The 24595-nt window shown below is 36.6% G+C and overlaps 1 protein-coding gene and 1 long non-coding RNA gene across 2 annotated transcripts in view; one reads left to right on the forward strand and one right to left on the reverse strand.

Moving 5' to 3' along the window:
* The window catches only part of LOC125802252 (uncharacterized), a 302998-nt gene that overhangs the window by 98922 nt on the left and 179481 nt on the right, over window positions 1-24595 (reverse strand). The gene's annotated exons all lie outside the window — the stretch shown is intronic.
* Window positions 1-24595, forward strand: part of LOC103047638 (TBC1 domain family member 24) — a 42591-nt gene that overhangs the window by 6971 nt on the left and 11025 nt on the right. The window lies entirely within an intron of this gene.

Raw genomic sequence — 24595 nt, forward strand, 5'->3', positions numbered from 1 at the left:
AGGACTTTTTCATCTTGGGCCAGAACAAATAGACATGATCTAAAGAGTACTAGTCTTCTACTTTAAGAAAAATCTGGAATTAGCCTGGCCCAAGCTGATTTTATACTTTAAAATGAATTGGCAACATTGTATAACGAGCCATTTTGCACAAAAAAGCCACTGTTCCAGTACAATTTTGAAGAATTTTTTAATCTTGGGCCAGAACAAATACACATGATCTGAAGAGAACTAGTCTTCTACTTTAAGGAAAACCTGGAAATAGCCTGGCCCGAGCTGATTTTATACTTTAAAATGAACTGGCAATATGGAATACCGATCCATAATGCACAATTTTTCTTTATGTAAAGCTGATGTTCCAGTGTGATTTTGAAGGGCTTTTTCATCTTGGGCCAGACCAAATACACATGATCTGAAGAGTACTAGTCTTCTACTTTAAGGAAAACCTGGAATTAGCCTGGCCCGAGCTGATTTTATACTTTAAAATGAACTGGCAACATAGCATACCGATCCATAATGCACAATTTTTCTTTATGTAAAGCTGATGTTCCAGTGTGATTTTGAAGGGCTTTTTCATCTTGGGCCAGACCAAATACACATGATCTGAAGAGTACTAGTCTTCTACTTTAAGGAAATTTTGGGATTTGCCTGGCCCAAGCTGATTTTATACTTTAAAATGAACTGGCAACATGTAATAACGATCCATAATGCACAAAGAAATTGAATATAAAGCTGATGTTCTAGTGTGATTTTGAAGGACTTTTTAATCTTGGGCCAGACCAAATACACATGATCTGAAGAGAACTAGTCTTCTACTTTAAGGAAAACCTGGAATTAGCCTGGCCCGAGCTGATTTTATACTTTAAAATGAACTGGCAACATAGCATGCCGATCCATAATGCACATTTTTTTTTATGTAAAGCAGATGTTCTAGTGTGATTTTGAAAGACTTTTTTAATCTTGGGCCAGACCAAATAGACATGATCTAAAGAGTACTAGTCTTCTACTTTAAGAAAAACCTGGAATTAGCCTGGCCCGAGCTGATTTTATACTTTAAAATGAACTGGCAACATGGTATAACGACCCATAATGCACAATTTTTTTATGTAAAGCTGATGTTCCAGTGTGATTTTGAAGGACTTTTTCATATTGTGCCAGACCAAATACACATGATCTGAAGAGTACTAGTCTTCTACTTTAGGGAAAGCCTGGAATTAGCCTGGCCCAAGCTGATTTTATACTTTAAAATTAACTGGCAACATGGCATACCAATCCATAAGGCACAAAAAAGTTTAATTTAAAGCTGATGTTCTAGTGTGATTTTGAAGGACTTTTTAATCTTGGGCCAGACCAAATACACATGATCTGAAGAGTACTAGTCTTCTACTTTAAGAAAAACCTGGAATTAGCCTGGCCCGAGCTGATTTTATACTTTAAAATGAACTGGCAACATAGAATACCGATCCATAAAGCACAATTTTTTTATGTAAAGCTGATGTTCCAGTGTGATTTTGAAGGACTTTTTCATCTTGGGCCAGAACAAATACACATGATCTGAAGAGTACTAGTCTTCTTCTTTAAGGAAAACCTGGAATTAGCCTGGCCCGAGCTGATTTTATACTTTAAAATGAACTGGCAACATGGCCTACCGATCCATAATGCACAAAAAAATTGAATATAAAGCTGATGTTCAAGTGTGATTTTGAAGGACTTTTTAATCTTGGGCCAGACCAAATAGACATGATCTAAAGAGTACTAGTCTTCTACTTTAAGAAAAATCTGGAATTAGCCTGGCCCAAGCTGATTTTATACTTTAAAATGAATTGGCAACATTGTATAACGAGCCATTTTGCACAAAAAAGCCACTGTTCCAGTACAATTTTGAAGAATTTTTTAATCTTGGGCCAGAACAAATACACATGATCTGAAGAGAACTAGTCTTCTACTTTAAGGAAAATCTGGAAATAGCCTGGCCCGAGCTGATTTTATACTTTAAAATGAACTGGCAATATGGAATACCGATCCATAATGCACAATTTTTCTTTATGTAAAGCTGATGTTCCAGTGTGATTTTGAAGGGCTTTTTCATCTTGGGCCAGACCAAATACACATGATCTGAAGAGTACTAGTCTTCTACTTTAAGGAAATTTTGGGATTTGCCTGGCCAGAGCTGATTTTAGACTGCACAATTAATTGGCAACATGGCAGCACAAAAAAAATATTATTTAAAGCTGATATTCCAGTATGATTTTGGACTTTTTTTTTCAGACCAAATACACATCAGATGAAGAGTTCTGGTATTCTCAAAATCAATGCTTTATACTCATTATTTCTGTGCAAAATGGCTTTCATGTCATGTTGACAATTCATTTTAAAGGATAAAATCAGCTCGGGCCAGGCTAATTCCAAGTTTTCCTTAAAGTAGAAGACTAGTTCTCTTCAGATCATGTGTATTTGTTCTGGCCCAAGATTAAAAAATTCTTCAAACTTGTACTGGAACAGTGGCTTTTTTGTGCAAAATGGCTCGTTATACCATGTTGCCAGTTCATTTTAAAGTATAAAATCAGCTCGGGCCAGGCTATTTCCAGGCTTTCCTTAAAGTAGAAGACTAGTACTCTTTAGATCATGTGTATTTGGTCTGGCCCAAGATGAAAAAGTCCTTCAAAAATCACACTAGAACATCAGCTTTACATAAAAAATTGTGCTTCATGGATCGGTATTCCATGTTGCCAGTTCATTTTAAAGTATAAAATCAGCTTGGGCCAGGCAATTTCCAGGCTTTCCTTAAAGTAGAAGACTAGTACTCTTTAGATCATGTGTATTTGGTCTGGCCCAAGATGAAAAAGTCTTTCAAAATCACACTAGAACATCAGCTTTACATAAAAAAATGTGCATTATGGGTCGTTATACCATGTTGCCAGTTCATTTTAAAGTATAAAATCAGCTTGGGCCAGGCTATTTCCAGGTTTTCCTTAAAGTAGAAGACTAGTACTCTTTAGATCATGTGTATTTGTTCTGGCCCAAGATTAAAAAGTCCTTCAAAATCACACTAGAACATCAGCTTTATATTCAATTTTTTTGTGCATTATGGATCGGTATTCCATGTTGCCAGTTCATTTTAAAGTATAAAATCAGCTTGGGCCAGGCAATTTCCAGGCTTTCCTTAAAGTAGAAGACTAGTACTCTTTAGATCATGTGTATTTGTTCTGGCCCAAGATTAAAAAGTCCTTCAAAATCACACTAGAACATCAGCTTTATATTCAATTTTTTTGTGCATTATGGATCGGTAGGCCATGTTGCCAGTTAATTTTAAAGTATAAAATCAGCTTGGGCCAGGCTAATTCCAGGCTTTCCCTAAAGTAGAAGACTAGTACTCTTTAGATCATGTCTATTTGGTCTGGCCCAATATGAAAAAGTCCTTCAAAATCACACTGGAACATCCGCTTTACATAAAAAAAATTGTGCATTATGGATCGGTATGCTATGTTGCCAGTTCATTTTAAAGTATAAAATCAGCTCGGGCCAGGCTAATTCCAGGTTTTCCTTAAAGTAGAAGACTAGTTCTCTTCAGATCATGTGTATTTGTTCTGGCCCAAGATTAAAAAGTCCTTCAAAATCACACTAGAACATCAGCTTTATATTCAATTTCTTTGTGCATTATGGATCGTTATTACATGTTGCCAGTTCATTTTAAAGTATAAAATCAGCTTGGGCCAGGCTAATTCCAGGTTTTTCTTAAAGTAGAAGACTAGTACTCTTCAGATCATGTGTATTTGGTCTGGCCCAAGATTAAAAAGTCCTTCAAAATCACACTAGAACATCAGCTTTAAATTAAACTTTTTTCTGCCTTATGGATCGGTATGCCATGTTGCCAGTTAATTTTAAAGTATAAAATCAGCTTGGGCCAGGCTAATTCCAGGCTTTCCCTAAAGTAGAAGACTAGTACTCTTTAGATCATGTGTATTTGGTCTGGCCCAATATGAAAAAGTCCTTCAAAATCACACTGGAACATCAGCTTTACATAAAAAAATTGTGCATTATGGATCGGTATTCCATGTTGCCAGTTCATTTTAAAGTATAAAATCAGCTTGGGCCAGGCTAATTCCAGGTTTTCCTTAAAGTAGAAGACTAGTACTCTTTAGATCATGTGTATTTGGTCTGGCCCAAGATTAAAAAGTCCTTCAAAATCACACTAGAACATCAGCTTTATATTCAATTTTTTTGTGCATTATGGATCGGTAGGCCATGTTGCCAGTTAATTTTAAAGTATAAATTCAGCTTGGGCCAGGCTAATTCCAGGTTTTCCTTAAAGTAGAAGACTAGTAATCTTTAGATCATGTGTATTTGGTCTGGCCCAAGATGAAAAAGTCCTTCAAAATCACCCTTGAACATCAGCTTTACATAAAAAAATTGTGCTTTATGGATCGGTATTCCATGTTGCCAGTTCATTTTAAAGTATAAAATCAGCTTGGGCCAAGCTATTTCCAGGTTTTCCTTAAAGTAGAAGACTAGTACTCTTTAGATCATGTGTATTTGGTCTGGCCCAAGATTAAAAAGTCCTTCAAAATCACACTAGAACATCAGCTTTATATTCAATTTTTTTGTGCATTATGGATCGGTAGGCCATGTTGCCAGTTAATTTTAAAGTATAAAATCAGCTTGGGCCAGGCTAATTCCAGGTTTTCCTTAAAGTAGAAGACTAGTACTCTTCAGATCATGTGTATTTGTTCTGGCCCAACATGAAAAAGTTCTTCAAAATCACACTTGAACATCTGCCTCATATTTTTTGAGCGCAATGGCTTTTAAAATATAATTGTATTAAATATATATTTTTATTATTTATTATAATATATCATTATAAATTCAGTAGTTAAAATAAATATTTTACAATATACAATTAGCTCCGGACAGGATAATGCCAGGTTTTCTTGAAAGTAGGAGGCTAAATCTCTATTTCAGATATTTTTTACTCAGGAAATGAATGAATTACACTAGAACAGCAAATTCATGTTGTAAGTAAAACTGGAGAAAATAATTGATGAAAGGTCGTGTATATAAATTTATATTTAATAATATATTGTATATTTACATTGTTCATTAACAGCTGTACTGCTTTTCTTCATTCTATCTCCTTCAGTGTTGATCTGTGAGGTGTTTAATATAAACAGCGGGTGTTTGTGAACGCTCCCTTTAGTTCACGGTGGTTCAGTGAAGCGGCAGCTGCGAATATCAAACCAACTTCAGCCGGGGAATACGAGGCTGCGAATATCGAGCCAAACGAATCTGGAGCTGCGAATATCAAACCAACTTCAGCCTCGTTTAATCTCTGCCCCCAAAACGGTCCATTAACTTGCTTGACAGACGCGTCAAATCCCCCGCGAGCACGCGCGGCGCACAGCGCACCGATTAATTCATGCGTTGAGCTTTAAACGCGCAGCTGAGCTGTAATTGGGGAAATATCACAAAAATCACAGTGTGATTTGTTACATTAAAAAAAAGACCATTTTCTTCCGCCTAATCTGAGAGGAAAGCGGTGTTCTCGACCGGCCCGAGTTCATGCAGCGCCTGAGTCAGGCTGGCGTTCAAGCTCGGGTTCGGGCTCGCGTTCAGGCAGATAATCTAAATGATAAATGATTTTGTGTTTTTGCACTTGGGCCATAAGCTCAATATTAAAAAGTTCGTTTGTTTAGAAATTATTTTATATCCTTAAACCATGTTAAATTATATTAGATTAGAGGAAAGTCATTTAGACATCATTCTTAAGGTGTTTTTGTCCTGTTACCGCTCCGCAAAAAAAACTCTTCCTTTAATCCGCGCCCCACATACACATTTTTGCAGCACCTGCCCCGAGGTCCTAATATAAATTGAATTAATTACATTTAGTGCTTAAAATTTACTTAAAATTTATTTAAAACGTGCTGAACAGTGCGGCCGTTTATTCCCAAAGTCCAAACACTATGGTTGTTTGCGTGTGTCGGGCCATACTCCACTATTCTTTAGGGTTTTTTGTTGCATGCATGAGAATAACTATTACAATTTTCTTAACTATTTATTAATTTGCTCCAGCGTCTTCTGGATTGATTACACGTTGTGTTTTCGTTGTTTGCCGCGCCACTTAGACGGAAATGGAAATGAATGTTTATCGAATTCTATTGCACAGGCTTATCATCGTCATCGAGGGAAAAATTATCGCGAAACAAATCGATATCGTTATATCGCCCAGCACTAAGTTACACTACAGCTCTCATAACCAGGTAAAGTTAGCTTAAAGTTACACTACAGTCCTCATAACCAGGTAAAGTTAGCTTAAAGTTACACTACAGTCCTCATAACCAGGTAAAGTTAGCTTAAAGTTACACTACAGTCCTCATAACCAGGTAAAGTTAGCTTCAAATTACACTACCCAGATAGCAAAGGAACATTGAATAAAAAAAAATTGGGTTTTTTTTGGTCAGTTTTGGTTGATGACCACAAATCAACTATAATTCAACATTGTTATTGGGTTTAGGTCTTACCTGTTATTTAACATTGGGAAGAAGACATGGAATCAACATTGTTTTTGTGTTAAAGTCTGAACTGTTGTTCAACATTGAAAAGAAGACATGGAATCAACATTATTATTGGTTACAATCTACAGTGCAACCCATAATGATCATTTACCTAACTAAATACAAAGTATTAACCAAATAAAAAAAATGCTTTGTATATTTATTTATAAGCATTCTGATCCCATTTACAGTACAGTCACTTGGTGTTACAACATTTTTACACCTGCTACTGTAGTACTTCATACAAAATATTCCTTGTACATTTATTTATTTTTTTGCAGTAATAAACTGTATTTGACAATGATATATGTAAAATTACAGAAAAGCATCCAAATAGTTTTTTTTTAAATTGTCAGCTAAAAACTGTTAAAAACAGGTAACTCACATTATTACAGGAAAATACTGTAAAATTTACTGGGAATACCAGTGAGCTTGTTGACATACGGCAGATAACTGTAATGCCTCTCTTGATTGAAGATCAGACAGGATTTTTATAAATAACAGACAAATCCAAGATAAGAAGGGCACTTTATATAATTAACCATATGTAATGAGTTAAAAAGAATACAAAAATAATTGAAAAGAACTACATAAAACAATATGAATTCTTACAAAGTTATTAAAATGATATTATCCTTTAGTGAACAAAATAGACTCTCGTTATGTTTTATACTCCTGTTGGAAGTTGGTTGATGTGATGTAACAGTAAAAAGGAAATTATTTCTTTGTGCTTTTATTTTGAACTAGGGCTGAACGATTTTGGAAAATAATCTAATTGCAATTTTTTATCTATAAATTGCGATTGCGATTTAAAATGCAATTTTTTTTGTCTTCAAGTATTTTTCAACAACAGAAGCAATAAATCAATCTGTTTAATAATAAACAATGTCAGATTTATTTAAAGCACAGATAACAATAAAGCAAAAAAACTATGCTTTTCCTTTTCACCATTTGTTTTTTTTTATATAGAAAAATAAATACATAAATAGCTTTTCCTTTTCACCATTTTTTTTAATTAGGAAAAACAATAGATTGTTAACTTACTTTAACTTACTGCTCTCCAGCTAGTAACATCATGAAAAATTAAAGTGCAAAAAACATAAAGAGAATCTGCTTTAACCAACTCGTTATTTTCTGTATTTGAAGATGCAGCACTGGTCGTTGGCATTTTAGCCTTGCAAATACCACACGAGGCTTTGTGGTGTTTTTTTAAATGCTGAAAAAGGTTTGTAGTGTTACCTCGCGTCGTAGCAACAGTAGCAAGGCACGTTTAACACAGTACCTGACGTTGAGCAGCGTCTTTTTTAAAGCCAAAGTAATTCTACACAACTGATGTGTTCTGTCGAGCCTGAAGCCATTGTGCAACAAGGGCGTTTTCACACCTGTAGTTCGTTTCTAATGAGTTCGTTTACTTGGAGCGTTTTCTCGCTCTGTTCGGTCTGGTTTCCCATAGGCATAAATGTAAACGCACCAAAATGCGCATCAATAAACCACGCGAGCAGCCTGTGTCCTCTGATTGGTCAGAGCTGTCTGACACGGGAGTACATTAAATATAAATATACGAAAAGGGTAAATACAGCGAGAAGATTTTGTGTTCCAGCGCAAATATCTGTGCTTTAACACTGAACGCTGAAACACTGCACTTTCAAACACAGTGTTTCTGCGTGCAGCGCAGATTTATACATAATAAACAGAGCAGTGAATGCAGCGCGTGCATGGACACAGTGTTTGTTCACAGCTGTGGTAATTAGCGTTATCTGGCTAATATATTAGTTTAAACTATGCTTGCTTTATCAGCAGTTTAGCTCAAATAAATGGCTTATATTTAATAGGTGGATCCGATCGAGACCGGATCACGTTCTCACCACAAGCGAACCACTCCAGAGTTCGTTTGGTACCTAGAGGAGGTGGTCTCGGTCCGGTTCTTTTGATCCGCACCCGAGTGCGATTACTGTTTTTACACCTGCTCAATCGAACCGCACTAAAGTTACAAACGGACCAGAGTTCGTTTTAACCGGACCAAATAGTGCTGGTGTGAAAACGCCCTAAAGTGCGCTGTGTTGACTTCACTTCTCCACCTCCCTGCCTTCTGCTCGGGTATGCTCCGCTCGTCCTCGGCTTGGCTCGCTCCCAAGTCACGTGACCAGTCAAATCGCAGCCAGTGCGGTTAGAGAATCGCGTTTTAAAATATCGCGAGATTATCGCAAATGCAATTAATCATTCAGCCCTATTTTGAATACCAATTCCCTGCACCAACAAGGCAACTGCGTGTTTTTTTTTATTATTAATTATCCCTCCGCGCCCCCCGTAGCTCCGGAGGAGCTAGAGTGTGCAGCGCAGGAGGTAAGCAGAGCTGAGGAGCTCCGTAAAAAATGCTGGTTTAAGCAAATATAAGTATTTTTGAGAAAAGTTCCTGTCAAAATAACGTGTTATATCAGTTCTATTCACACTTCTGTGCATTTTTAGCGGGTATTGAAGTATATTTTGCCCAATAATTAATTATTTCTTCTCTGGTTGGGTTTTCAGCTCTGAGGTACAGCCGTTTTGGCGCCAAAACACTAACGTTACATGCTAGAGAATGAGCCTGAAAACGTAGTTGTCCTTAGTACCAGGTTTTATAGATGTATATGCAGTTGCAGACGCTTAATAATCGGCTGGGATTATTTTTGTTGTATGTGCAGATATGTTGTGGTTCGGTTTATTTAATTAATGTAAATGTTCTGTCCTGTTAAAAAAAATCTCTATCTCTAAAAAGAAAAAGAAATAAACGAGAGATAAGGAAGAAAACTTACTCTATACGATCAAATGTAACTGAGACTAAGCTGCAGATTTTATTTATTTATTTTTTTTATTTCATTTATTTTTTACGCAGCAATGTGTGTATTCAGAGATTCTTCATACTCTATGTGTATGAAAAGCCCTCCAGAGGAGCTTGAATGCAGCGCAGGAGATCTATATGCAGTTGCAGACGCTTAATAATTAGCTGGGAATTTTTGTTGTGTATGTGCGGAGTAATACGAGGCTGAAGTTGGTTTGATATTCGCAACTCCAGATTCGTTTGGCTCGATTTTCTTCGTTTTCATTCGTTTTGGCCTCGAATTTCCCGGCTGAAGTTGGTTTGATATTCGTAGCTCACACAAACCCCGCTGCTGCGCAGATCATGTTAAACACCTCATACACTAATACTGAAGCAGATAGAATGAAGAAAAGCAGTACATCTGTTTATTAACAATGTAAATATACAGTATGTTATTAAGAGCTAATTTTATACTTTTTAATATTTTGTTTTATTATTTAATATATAATTAATAATGTAATATATAATAAGTAATTATTTAATACAGTGTATTTTAAAAGCCATTGCACACAAAAGGCAGATGATCCAGTGTTATTTTAAGGGATTTTTTAAAATCTTGAGCCAGAACAAATACCCATCCGATAAAGATTTCTAGTCTCCTACTTTAAGGAAAACCTGGAATAAGCCTGGCCCGAGCTGATTTTATACTTTAAAATTAATTGGCAACATGCCATATGAGCCATTTTGCACAAAAAAAAATGAATATAAACCCAGTGATTTCAGTGTGATTTTGAAGGATTTTTTAATATTGGGCCAGAACAAATACCCATCATATGAAGAGTTATTGTTCTACTTTAAGGAAACCCTGGACGGAAACACAGATGTGCCACCTCAACAACAGTCAGCTGCGCAACCATGACTGGCAATCCTGGTGCAACACTTGGACGGTGAGTGACGCAACTTCTGGCTTGCGTACCTGCTGGCTGTTTGTTTAACGCGTCTCTGTTGTTGGTCTTTGTTTTAGTCGTTTCTTATGTTTTATACTATTTATTATCTTTAAACCGTCTTTATAACCTTCCTATGCCTATAAAATCACTCAGGTGGTTATTCATTTTGTGTTATTACTCCATTTTAGCTGCTGTTTTTTTTTTGCTTATTTCGAGGTAATGGTGACTGTGGAGGACTGCACTCTCGTGACACTCAGCGAGGAGCTCACCCGACTGGATCGGCGGATCCAGCGACTGCACGAGTATGGAGTCAAAAAAGGGTCATAAAGATTTTGAGTTTGTAAAACAGAAGTCACAAATGTACTGAAACTTGTAACTGCGTTTAAACAACTGCATGCACGAAAATCCAAATCCACAAATTAACTGGAATGTGCAAACTTGAAACAGAAAGTAATATTAATAATAATTCAAATGTACAAATGTGAAAAAATTATTTTAATTATATATAAATATATATTTTTTAATTTGTAAATCCAATCTCTTGAATGTGTGAATCAGTACTGCTCAAATGGCTTAAGCTGGATCAGACCAAAAATCACATGGAATTTGTGAGGTTGTAAATGTGACAGTGGGTGTTTTTCACTGTGGAGCTAAAAATCCTCTCATTCATCTTCTCTGCTGCGTGTGCGAAGCTCTAGCTGCAGTTGCGAATTTTGACCCTGTTTTGACGCCTGATTGATGGACCAATAGGAAAGCTTTATCCGGACCAATCAGATTACGGGGTTTGTTTAACCAATCAGAACAATGGATGGGTCTCTGCAGCTCGGAGTACTGGGTGTGTCGAAAGGTGTGGGCGTGTCGAAAGTGTGGCCGCCATTTTGGGGTCGGCCACCATGCGCCCCCCAGTGGATCAATTTACACTGAGGAAGGAGTTTAATAAAACAATAATATTCATAACTCTACCAATTTTTACCCGATTTACACACGGTTTGGTTTGTTACAAACAGCAGAGATGTAGTAATGACACAGGACACTGTCACACATTACAAATACGTGCTTTCATGCTGAAATACTTTACATTATGTTCTAATAATATGAATTAATTTTATATTACACACACACACACACACACACACACATATATATATATATATATATATATATAAATTAATTAATTAATTTATGTACTTATTAATATGCTATACCATATGTCTGTCTTTGATAAAGAGCATAATATAAAGTATGAAAGCACATATTTGTAATGTGTGACAGCGTCCTGTATCATTACTACATCTCTGCTGTTTGTAACAAACCAAACCGTGTGTAAATCGGGTAAAAATTGGTAGAGTTATGAATATTATTGTTTTATTAAACTCCTTCCTCAGTGTAAATTGATCCACTGGGGGGCGCATGGTGGCCGACTCCAAAATGGCGGCCACACTTTCGACACGCCCACACCTTTCGACACACCCAGTACTCCGAGCTGCAGAGACCCACCCAGTGTTCTGATTGGTTAAACAAACCCCGTAATCTGATTGGTCCGGATAAAGCTTTCCTATTGGTCCATCAATCAGGCATCAAAACAGGGTCAAAATTCGCAACTGCAGCTAGAGCTTCGCACACGCAGCAGAGAAGATGAATGAGAGGATTTTTAGCTCCACAGTGAAAAACACCCACTGTCACATTTACAACCTCACAAATTCCATGTGATTTTTGGTCTGATCCAGCTTAAGCCATTTGAGCAGTACTGATTCACACATTCAAGAGATTGGATTTACAAATTAAAAAATATATATTTATATATAATTAAAATATTTTTTCACATTTGTACATTTGAATTATTATTAATATTACTTTCTGTTTCAAGTTTGCACATTCCAGTTAATTTGTGGATTTGGATTTTCGTGCATGCAGTTGTTTAAACGCAGTTACAAGTTTCAGTACATTTGTGACTTCTGTTTTACAAACTCAAAATCTTTATGACCCTTTTTTGACTCCATACACGAGAGTCTTCAGGATTTGCAAAAATATAAATATATTATTAATAATATTTTCAGCGCATCATTTAAGCTTGCTGGTTACTGGGAAGTGTTTGATGGTTCAGCTATCAGAGAGCTGTATGGTTCGCTGACTGGAACCATCAACAGTATAGACATCAGCCAAGAGGGGGAGCACTTTGTCAATGGTAAGAAATTAAGGACTCCGTCTGGATCTGGGCAAATTTACATATTAACATGAGAGAAGACAGATGAGGAACAAGTCTCATATGTGCTTTCTTAATCACTGCCTTCTTATCTGTACTGGAAAAACACCCTACACACCCTACTGTCTACGACTAATTACTTCAACACTTTCTATAGTTTTTGTATTTATATATTTATGTATATATTTTTAAGTCTCAGTTTAGAATTTTATAGTTTAGAGTATTTTATCCCTCAGTGTGCTCTTGTATTGTAATACACTTATTGTTTATCTATCTATCTATCTATCTATCTATCTATCTATCTATCTATCTATCTATCTATCTATCTATCTATCTATCTATCTATATCAACAATGCAGCATCTTCATGCCACTGGGACAAGGCTGAAAAAAGCATTCAAGGAGTTGGCAGAAGGTGGAGAAAAGAAGCTGATTAAGGTGTGGCATTATACTGATCGTGATGTCACTCATGTGGGCATTGGCCATGGCAGCAGCATCAGCAGCATTTGAATCTGTGACAATAATAAAATCATCATCAGCACCAGCACAGATGGAGCCATACTGCGCTGGAGATACCCTCACCCTACATAACACTCTTCTCATAACTCACTCCTCATACTACTGTCACGCCCTCGCTCTGTTTCCCTGTGTTTCTGCTTTCCCAGTGTGTTTCCCCTGTAATTTTCCATCACATGTCTGTAATTTGTAGCTCCGCCCCTTGTTACCTGTCTCCCCAGGTGTTCATTGTTACCTGTTAGTAGTGCTGGGCGATATAACGATATCGATTTGTTTCGCGATAATTTTTCCCTCGATGACGATGATAAGCCTGTGCAATAGAATTCGATAAACATTCATTTCCATTTCCGTCTAAGTGGCGCGGCAAACAACGAAAACACAACGTGTAATCAATCCAGAAGACGCTGGAGCAAATTAATAAATAGTTAAGAAAATTGTAATAGTTATTCTCATGCATGCAACAAAAAACCCTAAAGAATAGTGGAGTATGGCCCGACACACGCAAACAACCATAGTGTTTGGACTTTGGGAATAAACGGCCGCACTGTTCAGCACGTTTTAAATAAATTTTAAGTAAATTTTAAGCACTAAATGTAATTAATTCAATTTATATTAGGACCTCGGGGCAGGTGCTGCAAAAATGTGTATGTGGGGCGCGGATTAAAGGAAGAGTTTTTTTTGCGGAGCGGTAACAGGACAAAAACACCTTAAGAATGATGTCTAAATGACTTTCCTCTAATCTAATATAATTTAACATGGTTTAAGGATATAAAATAATTTCTAAACAAACGAACTTTTTAATATTGAGCTTATGGCCCAAGTGCAAAAACACAAAATCATTTATCATTTAGATTATCTGCCTGAACGCGAGCCCGAACCCGAGCTTGAACGCCAGCCTGACTCAGGCGCTGCATGAACTCGGGCCGGTCGAGAACACCGCTTTCCTCTCAGATTAGGCGGAAGAAAATGGTCTTTTTTTTAATGTAACAAATCACACTGTGATTTTTGTGATATTTCCCCAATTACAGCTCAGCTGCGCGTTTAAAGCTCAACGCATGAATTAATCGGTGCGCTGTGCGCCGCGCGTGCTCGCGGGGGATTTGACGCGTCTGTCAAGCAAGTTAATGGACCGTTTTGGGGGCAGAGATTAAGAAGTACAGCAGGTACATCTCAGATTTGTAGTTTAATGCTCTACTAAATTACTGGCTTTAAAACTGGCTCATGATATGGTCGGTTCTGGCTGGATTTTTTCCTGCCTACAGGCTGCATTTGACGGAAAGCAGCTCCTCAGTCAGACAACAGTGTCAGCATACAAATCGTGTGCGTTTCCTACAGGACAAACCATTTAAAAGTGCAGATAAACTCATTAAAAAATCACACAGTGTCTGTCTGGCTTAAAATACTTTTAATAAGGTACAGCTTTTAAATTAATAAATCAACATTCATTAAAAATCCGTGAGAAGTTCTGTATGCTAAATGACAAGCTAAGCTAATAAGCTAATAACATTTAATAATAACAGAAAAATAGATATGAATTTGGAAAATAACCAACTAAAGTGAGCTCAAAATACAATAATAAATATAATCTAACGAATTTCAAAATATAAATTAGAAATATTGAACTTCAATATTAAATTCAACTTCAACTACAAAAAACGCAAGGACCGATAGAACATAACGAACAGAAAAAAATAAATTTGAAATTGGAAAAAAAGTTCAAAATGCTAAAAGAAATAAAACCTAACGAATTTCAGAATATAAAATCTAAATATTGCACTGCAGCAGTACAAAAGCCTAAGTGCTTAAACAAACAAACCAAAAAACAGCCTATCACAAATCATTTTTTGAGCCCGACCCAGCTGAGGAAAAGGTGGGAAATCTTTTTTTTTCCGGCTGGGTCTTGGAAAACTTTGTGGTGAATTAAAGGGGCCGAGTTGCAATTTTTGTTTTACTTTAATCAGTTTTTAATCCGTCTTTTTAAAAACAAATATTCCAATATTGGCTGCCAATCAGTGCCCAATATTCTGAGCTCAAAAAACGCTATTCGGGCCAGCCCTACTAATCTAATATAATTTAACATGGTTTAAGAATATAAAATAATTTCTAAACAAACGAAATATTTAATATTGAGCTTATAGCCCAAGTTTTTTTTTCAGTCATGGAAAATTGGAAAAAATTGGAAAAAAGCCCGAGTTCATGCAGCGCCTGAGTCAGGCTGACGTTCAAGCTCGGGTTCTGGCTCGCGTTCATGATTAATTTGTTTTTTTTAAAAACTAATATTGGAATATTCGCTACCAATTACTGCCAAATATCCGGAGCTCAAAAAATGCTATTCGGGCCAGCCCTAATAATTATGGAGATACAGAAAAAAATATTGTGATAAAACTTCCATCACTCCCTTATTCTCTCACTAATAAAAACAAACCTTTAAGTGTGACACAAAGTGATTTGATTTATATCGTGATACATATCGATATCGACTGATATGGAAAACTATATCGTGATAAGATTTTTTCCCATATCGCCCAGCTCTACCTGTTAGTATATATAGTACCCTTTAGTCTATGTTTGCTGTCGGTCTTTGCACCTTCCTCCGTTGTCTGTCTATCCACGTTAGCTCTTGTTATTTTCACGTTCCTTAGTTCTTCTTTTAGTATTTATTCTCTGTTTACCTTTGTTTATTTCTCGTTTGTTTCCTTGTATATTTCCCTAGTCCTGTTTAGTATTTATTTGTCTAATCTAGTTCCTCGTTGTTTTCCCTGTTTGCTTGTTTACTTATTTTCTGGTTAATTCCGTTTTTGTTTATTTATTTGTTATTTAATAAATCTGTTTGTCTTACCTGCATTCACGTCATAAAATGTATAAATCAGAGTTCCTGTTTTATGTGGTTATTGCTGACATTTTGTAGGTTGCTCTGTTACATTATAATAATCATGATGTTAATGAGTACAATAATTAAATACTAATTACTTATGTACATATTGTGAATATAGTATGTACTTTCCTTTTAATTGTTTTATTTGGATCCTCATTAGCTGCTATTTGATCATAAAGGCCCACTGGATATTTTAGATAAATAGTGTTCTTTATGAGTCCTACAAGTTTTGTGTTAAACCTATCTTCAACCTTCAGCCACTTTAGCTCCTTATGCATTTTATTTATGTTTGTTCTGTATGGAGACCATAAAGCCATTCTTGCTGCCTTATTCTGCATTATCTGTAATTTTGTTAAAGGTTTTTTTGCTGCATTTAACCACACTGTTGCACAGTAATCTAGGTTGGATTAAACTAAGGGTTGTATGACTATTTAATTTTTTTTTTTTTGTAAAAAAAAAATTGTGCGCATCTTCTTATTACTGATAAAATTCTTCCCATTTTTGTTACAATGTTCTCAATTTGTTTTCCCCATGATAATTTATTGTCTATTATAACTCATAATAATTTTCAATAACTTGTTCAATTGTTTCTCCATGTATTTTTAAATTTAACTCTGTTTCTCCAACTGATTTATGCCCAATTATAATGGTTTTTGTTTTTGGTATCTTTAGTATTAGTTGATTGTCACTGATCTACCTTGTTAATCACTTTAGTTCTTTATTCAACCTATTATAAAGATCATTAACTGTGGCAGCTGATGCATAAAGAGTAGTATAATCTGCATACCTACTCAGTCCTCAGTGTTAGTATTTTAGGTTTTATTAGGGTTTTTAATCATCTGTTTCTTTTCCTTATTTTAGGTTTTAAGTTAGGGGTTTGGATCAATATCTAAGGTAAGTATTATTATAGTTATCAGAATTAAGGTAGGTATTATTACAGGTTAACAGATTAAGGTAAGTATAATTAGAGAATTAAGGTAAGTATTTTTCTATTTTACAGGTTAAGCGGTAAGTATGGTATTTGTATTATTATAGAATATAATATACACAGGTTTCAGGTTCAGATTTCTTTTCCCAACAAAATATATGATTCTCAATGTTTCACAAAACCCATATAACCAAACAATTAACCAAAATAACCAAATAACAAAAATAAAGGATTTAACAGTAAATATTCACTAAAATTCAACCCAACAAAATATTCAATTCAATAAAAGAAATATACCAAAGGTGTGTGGAGTTCAACCAAATAAAAGTCCCTTGTAAAAGTTTCAGCGCTTCCAGTAACCTTTAGAGGTTAGAGAACTTCAGTCCGTTATGTGTTTAGCGCAGGTGTAACTCACTCAGAGTAGTGGAAAAAAAACAATCCAACCTCAAAATTATGGAATACTCAGATTCAATGCTTGGGTACGAAGTTCCGTGGACCGTGGCTCGCCAGCTCGGGTCCCACTCGACTGGACTCTCGCAACCAGACGGCAGGTCAGTAAGGTTCATCCCAGAAAAACTGGCCTATTTATATGAAACAGGGCTTTTAGTGCTCAATCGGGACTTTCTCTCACATTAAACAAATATTTACAGTAGCCTTTTAGGTTCTTCTGTCTCTGGTTACACATCTAACATCCCAAACTTAGCGTTAATACATCACAGCACAGCAGTATTAAACATTACAGTATTTCAGCTTTAACATGTCAGAAAAAGGGGTACAATTGAAAAGGATTTGCTTAACCCAAGTATTAGTTTAGCTAAGCAGTTATACCTTCAGCTATGCACGTAAAACCAACCAAAACACCAGCTTTAAAAGAGTAGAACTCACCAAATCCGATCCGGAATTCTTTTATTTTTTTGTTAGTCTGGGATCCGCGTCAAGAACTCCCCGCTCGGGTGACGAAACTATTTACAGCAAAGAATCGGCTCCTTGCGGTGATGACGAAGCGATCCGCGGCGATGACTAAGCGATTCGCGGTAAAGACTCGGCTCACCGCGGCGTGGTTAAAATAGTGGCGTGATGGGTGGTTCTATTACCACCTGCTGTTTCAGGGTTTCTACTGGATAAAATTGGCGCGATAGGGTTGTCCTATTACCACCGCTGGTCAGATTTAAAGAAATAGTTGCCTTATTTTTTTAAATAATTATTTTCTGAAATAATTATTTAGTTCTTTATTCTTATTTCAGTTCACAGAGAATTCCTATTAATTATATTTTTAGTTATTTAATATTTTATTTTTATTTTCTTATTTTCATCTTATTAGTTAGGACTTAATAATCTATAATAATTACTAGGGGTAATTTATCTAAAGGGTGTCAGCTTTAGTAACCTGGATTACATATGGTTTGTGTTTTTTCTCCTAAATCTCTTGTAATTTAACTATGCATAACCATAACCAGTCATATTAAGACTATGGTGTGTGGTTTTTCTCCTACATCTCTTGTAATTTAACTATGCATAACCATAACCAGTCATATTAAGACTATGCTTGAAGTGCAAACAGAGACAGAACATTTTTTTAATACAGTACAGAGCTAAGGGTTTAGTACAACTGCCTATGAATTATTTATTTATTTAATAAAATTATTTATTTTTAATATTATTATTATAATAATACATATTTTTATTATTTATTAATATTTGTTTTTTGTTTTATTGAATTCAATTAAATCATGTTTCACTATTAAAATAATTTAATATTTACATATGCAACCTTCATCAATAGCAAATCAGGCTGTACTTTAAAGCATAATATGCTTGTTAATATGCTTGTTATGATCTCCATTTCTCCACCTTCTTCCGGGGTAGGAGAGGAGGAGTAGGAAAGGACAAAACCAATATTCGGTCTAAATTCCCGTTTCTGTTTTCGTGTGTTCAAACCAAACAAAAGAACGAAAAAACGAGCCGTTTTTTCATTTCTTCAGCTCTCTATTCAGTTCAAGAATCAAACTGTCAAAATGTACACGGACCTTTACCCTGTGGGGCTTGAGGCAGGATCTCTCTGGGGTCACAATATTCATATTCTATGGAGTGAATTTTGTGCCAAAAGTTTTACGTAAAAAAATAAAATCCACAATCAGAATTTTAAGAATCAAAAGTAAAACATGTATGTTGCAAATTCAAAAGAGATAAAATATATATCAAATATATATATTTAAATATACTTGGTTATTTTATTATTCTTTGCACTTATTTGAAAATTATTTTAGTTTGGATTTTGCCAGTCTTTGCTTTCATTTTTCAATTTTTTTGGATTTTCTGTGGATTTTTGTGGATTTTGCTGCTAAAGACTTTTGCTTCTGGAATCTCTCCTTTGCTTCTGCTTCATTTTTTTGGTTCTGATTTTTGGCACACTTTTCACGGGTGGGCGGGGCTTAGAAGAAAGCGTTCCCCTTTAATCTCTATTGGTCACCTACCCTGAACCCTCGTCTGAGACAGACCACGCCCACCCCGCCAGCTTCAAGCGCTCTTCCAAACATGGCGGGGCGAACGGGGTTCAGCTCACAGCAGCACCAGCAGGTACTTTTCCAATTAAATTTCATACAGACGTTATGTTAAATGTTATATTTCTTTTTTAAGTAAGTGTTTAACTCTAATAAGATGCTCATGTTAGCGGGGTGTGCTAAATATCCATGCTTAAATTATACTAGTTAGTTAGTGAACACTAACCTACCTAGTCAGTGAGTTAGCTAGTTTACCTAGGTCATCTGGTCAGTGAGTTAGTGGGTTAGCTATAGGGCTGGGGCGACACGTCAACATAATCGACGTCATCGATTACAAAAATACATCGATTTGCATAACGTGCGTCGGCGCGTCGTAAACATGGCGGCGCCTGTGGAGAGCATTAGAGGTTAGATCGGGCCCAAAAATTCCAACTGGCTGTTTTCGGGCTGTTTTAATGAGCGAAATATGATCAGAATTATGTTAATTAACACGGTAACATAGAAGCATAGAACTATTATTTAATTCAAATGATTTTTAAGAACAGCTAAACACAGTTCTGCAAGTCAAACGCGGAGGAGTTCACGTGCGAGAGACACAGAGAGAGAGAGAGAGAGAGAGAGAGAGAGAGACACAGAGAGAGAGAGAGATTTGCTTGTTCTGGTGAGAGCTACTCACAGGTGAAGGTTCTCTTTGATCTCCTCGTGCTCATATTCTAGTCCCATTCATAATTCTGCAGCTCCCTCAGTGTTTTCTGCCGTATTTTGCGGCTAGCGCGAGCGCTTACAACTGACACCGCGGACCGCGAGGTGCCGCCGCGTTTGTGCCGAATCCGACTCTCTGCTGAATCTGACTCCCGCTTCGCGGACAGAATCGGCACAACACCCCCGCTGTAGAACTGCGGTAGTGAAAACAGCGCTTATAAATAAATTAGTTTAGTTTCACTTTCAGTTTTCGTTATTTTTTTAAAAAATAAAAATATAATTAAAAAACAGACGCCTACATCTCGGACTATTTTCTGGAGCCCGGGTCATGTCTGGTTCGGGCAGAGAATCTAAGCTCTAGAGAGCATGGACTCCGGAGAGCAATCTCCAGCTACAAAAAAACGCCAGCGGGCATCTAAAGTTTGGGAGCATTTCACGCAAAGGGCAACAATGTGGTCCTCTGCCATAGGTGCAAAAGGAGCACTTGAAGCGCAAACATCCAGGAGCACTATGTCAACAGGGTCACACAGTAAGTTAACGTTTACATCAGGGTCTCCGCGGGTGTCCTTAAAAAGACTTAAGGCTGTCTACCAAAGGTTTTAAACCTGCCACAGGCAGAAATTATACATTTTTGGTTTATATTTGTGCATGGCATTTCGCAGTTTCCAGAAACAGTAGCATTATTCATAAGTTCAGGTGTTTAGCTAAGCTAGCTGCCTTAAGTTATTTTAGCTAGCGCCGTCGGCGCTGCGGTGTCACACCGTTTTCTGTCACCGTCGGAATTTTGTGACCAGTGCTCACGGTTATGAGCGTTCATTGGCAAAACGGAAGCTTTCTATACCTACACCTTACCCTCAGCCCTAAACTGAACCGTTTTGGCCAGTCGGGGTAAACATTAGAAACGAACACGTTTCGAATCGGCCAGTGCACCGGTCTGCTGAGAACTACTTGCCAGTGGTCACAAAATCTAGCGGTCACAGAAAACAGTGCAACACACGGTTGTGGTGTATGGGAGCTTATCCATTTTTAGCGTTATAGATCTAAACAACGTGCTGTACATGTAAGTGATTATAAGTGTGGGGTTTGGTTTAGTAGGCTTGTGTTGTTGTTGTTGTCGTTGTTATTATATATAAATATAGTAATTTATCGTTTGCTTTAAAACGTAAAATAATTATTTAAATATGTTTCTCAATGAATAGATTAGTCGACTAATCGAAAAAAATAATCGTTAGAATAATCGTTTAAAAAATAATCGTTAGGGACAGCCCTAGTTAGCTAAGCTAGTTAGGTTACCTAGTCAGTGAGTTAGCTAGTTAACCTTAACCAGCACTTACTTGGCTTTACCCTGGGGCATAATAACTAGCTTAGCTAACCCACTAGCTCACTGACTAGGTAACCTAACTAGCTTAGCTAACCCACTAACTCACTGACCAGATGACCTAGGTTAAGTAGCTAGCTAACTCACTGACCAGATGACCTAGGTTAAGTAGCTAGCTAACTCGCTGACCAGATAACCTAGGTTAACTAGCTAACTCACTGACTAGGTAACCTAACTAGCTTAGCTAACCCACTAACTCACTGACCAGATGACCTAGGTTAAGTAGCTAGGTAACTCACTGACCAGATAACCTAGGTTAACTAGCTAACTCACTGACTAGGTAACCTAACTAGCTTAGCTAACCCACTAACTCACTGACCAGATGACCTAGGTAAACTAGCTAACTCACTGACTAGGTAGGTTAGTGTTCACTAACTAACTAGTACAATTTAAGCATGGATATTTAGCACACCCCGCTAACATGAGCATCTTAATAGAGTTAAACACTTACTTAAAAAAGAAATATAACATTAAACATAACGTCTGTATGAAATTTAATTGGAAAAGTACCTGCTGGTGCTGCTGTGAGCTGAACCCCGTTCGCTCCGCCATGTTTGGAAGAGCGCTTGAAGCTGGCGGGGTGGGCGTGGTCTGTCTCAGACGAGGGTTCAGGGTAGGTGACCAATAGAGATTAAAGGGGAACGCCTTCTTCTAAGCCCCGCCCACCCGTGAAAAGTGTGCCAAAAACATAGACTGTATATAAAGATGGACGCCGTGTCGCCGTTCCCATTCATTCAATGAAAATGAAGCCAAAATCTTCCGCCATTTTGGCGATCCTGCCACCTGATTCTGCGCAGTAGAGTCCAGAGGAGGGAGAAAGACTGTGGAGAGCAGCCTACTCATTTGAATAACCCCGCCCCTGAGGGCTGCCTCGCAGTCACAGGCTGCAGAGCGAAGCGGAGCGGAGCTGACGGTCTGTTATTGGTCCCGCCCATAACCAGCCCTTTTACCATAACCACACCTTTTTTGAATAGAGCTGAATAACGTTTTAAAAAACGAACTCTGTGAGAATATAAAAATTTGACAATATAAGCAGAGGTTATACTAGCTGCTGCATTTAAATAATGGAGGTAGAATTACAGCATATTAGAAAAAAACGTGATTAAAAGTTGTCTGTTTTGCCATTGAAATCTATGGGGATGGGTGGAGTTACACAGCTTTCTGCAGCCGAACAGCAGGGGGCGCCCGACCTGTGGTGGCTTCACTTTTGAGAGACGATGCTCTGTCCAGCTATATACAGTCTATGGCCAAAAATCAGAACCAAAAAAATGAAGCAGAAGCAAAGGAGAGATTCCAGAAGCAAAAGTCTTTAGCAGCAAAATCCACAGAAAATCCAAAAAAATCCAAAAATGAAAGCAAAGACTGGCAAAATCCAAACTAAAATAATTTTCAAATAAGTGCAAAGAATAATAAAATAACCAAGTATATTTAAATATATATATATATTTGATATATATTTTTTCTCTTTTGAATTTGCAACATACATGTTTTACTTTTGATTCTTAAAATTTTGATTGTGGATTTTATTTTTTTACGTAAAACTTTTGGCACAAAATTCACTCCATAATATTCAATATTCAGCTCGGAAAATTGGGCTGGATAGTTTGCTTTAAATGAGATCTTAGCTTAGTTGCCACTGTTTTGAAACAAGTCAACATACCGACTGATTCGCGTTGATGGTTCTCCTTGCTCATTTGGCTTAAAGCCAAAATACTCCCACACCGTAAGTCCATCCGGACTTCAAAAAAAAACTTCTAAACGCTCTCTAAAGCGGTTTAGTTAAGAGAAAGTCTTCCATACGTTCGAAAGCACACGTTTGCTCCGCTGTGTGTGTGTGTGTGTGTGTGCGCGCGCGCGTGTGTAGACGCCGTCACTGATGATCTCCGCCTGCCACTACACTCATTTTCTAACCGACAGATGTCGCTGTCGGAGAGATTCTTTGAAAGTCGGCGAGAGAGTCGAACAGCGCGACTCGTTTTCATGTAAACAAACTCATGCGCCAAATGGCTGTTATTGACGTCGGCAAAAATTATCGCGGTTAAAAAAATTATTGTACGACAAGTCGATAACATAGTTATCGCGACAGGCCTACATGCATCTGATGCTACATGGAATAAGTCTTTAGAAATGTTTGTGTTGGTTTGTGTCATAAAATTGTAGGTGTAGATGTAATTCAGGCCTAAAAATGCAGTCCTTTAGTAACGTCTCAACAGAATAATAAATATGGAAATTGCTGGGACATTTTGCAAATAATAGAACAATTTCTTTGTGCTATACTGAACCAAGTTCTTTGAAGAAGCATGAGGCATATATATATATATATATATATATATATATATATATATATATATATATATATATATATATATATATATATATATATATATATACAGGTCTGGAAATAAGAGACCACTTAAAAAAGAGTTTCTTTAATTTTACTAAATTGAGAACCTCTGGAATATAATAAAGAGAAAGAAGGATGATCACAAACCAAGCTGAACTGCTTGAATTTTTGCACCAGGAGTGGCATAAAGTTATCCAAAAGCAGTGTGTAAGATTGGTGGAGGAGAACATGCCAAGATGCATAAAACTGTGATGCATTAGAGGGGGCGCCAAATGAAAGCCCCAAATAAATTTCCTCTCCGGAGAAACAGCCAATCAGCTTGCTGGTTTGCGGAGCGCGGTGGGAAAGTAATGACCCCCCCAACATATCCCCAATCCCCACCAAAAAAATCCCTGTCAATGTAAGACCACATTCATGTCATTTATTCAAACAATGTTATAACATTAAAGCACAACTGCACTTTTCTAAAGAGTAGTGTTATTTTCATTATCAAACATTGTTATTATACACATTTCCTAAAAATTTAAATGATACATTTTACACTTATTTACAAATATTCACCAAATTAGGAGAATAATCCAAATGAAAAATTCATAATAAAATAAAATTGTTTTAGCTCAACAAGGTTTTAACATAATAATGTTAATAATGACAATAAGTTCTCAATTAATAAACCTCATTAATGATAATTTCTTAATAAATGATAATCATAAAAAGTAGAAAGTCTTTACTTTCAAACCAAGATATTCACAAGTTATACCTTTCTAAAGTATCCAGGCTTTATACAATACAATGTATAAATCAAAGTTGATATCATATGAAGATTTTTAAACTTTTTTTGTCATCTGACAAAATGTGAT

This window comes from Astyanax mexicanus, chromosome 5, assembly GCF_023375975.1.
Source record: "Astyanax mexicanus isolate ESR-SI-001 chromosome 5, AstMex3_surface, whole genome shotgun sequence".
Classification (NCBI taxonomy): Eukaryota; Metazoa; Chordata; class Actinopteri; order Characiformes; family Acestrorhamphidae; genus Astyanax; species Astyanax mexicanus.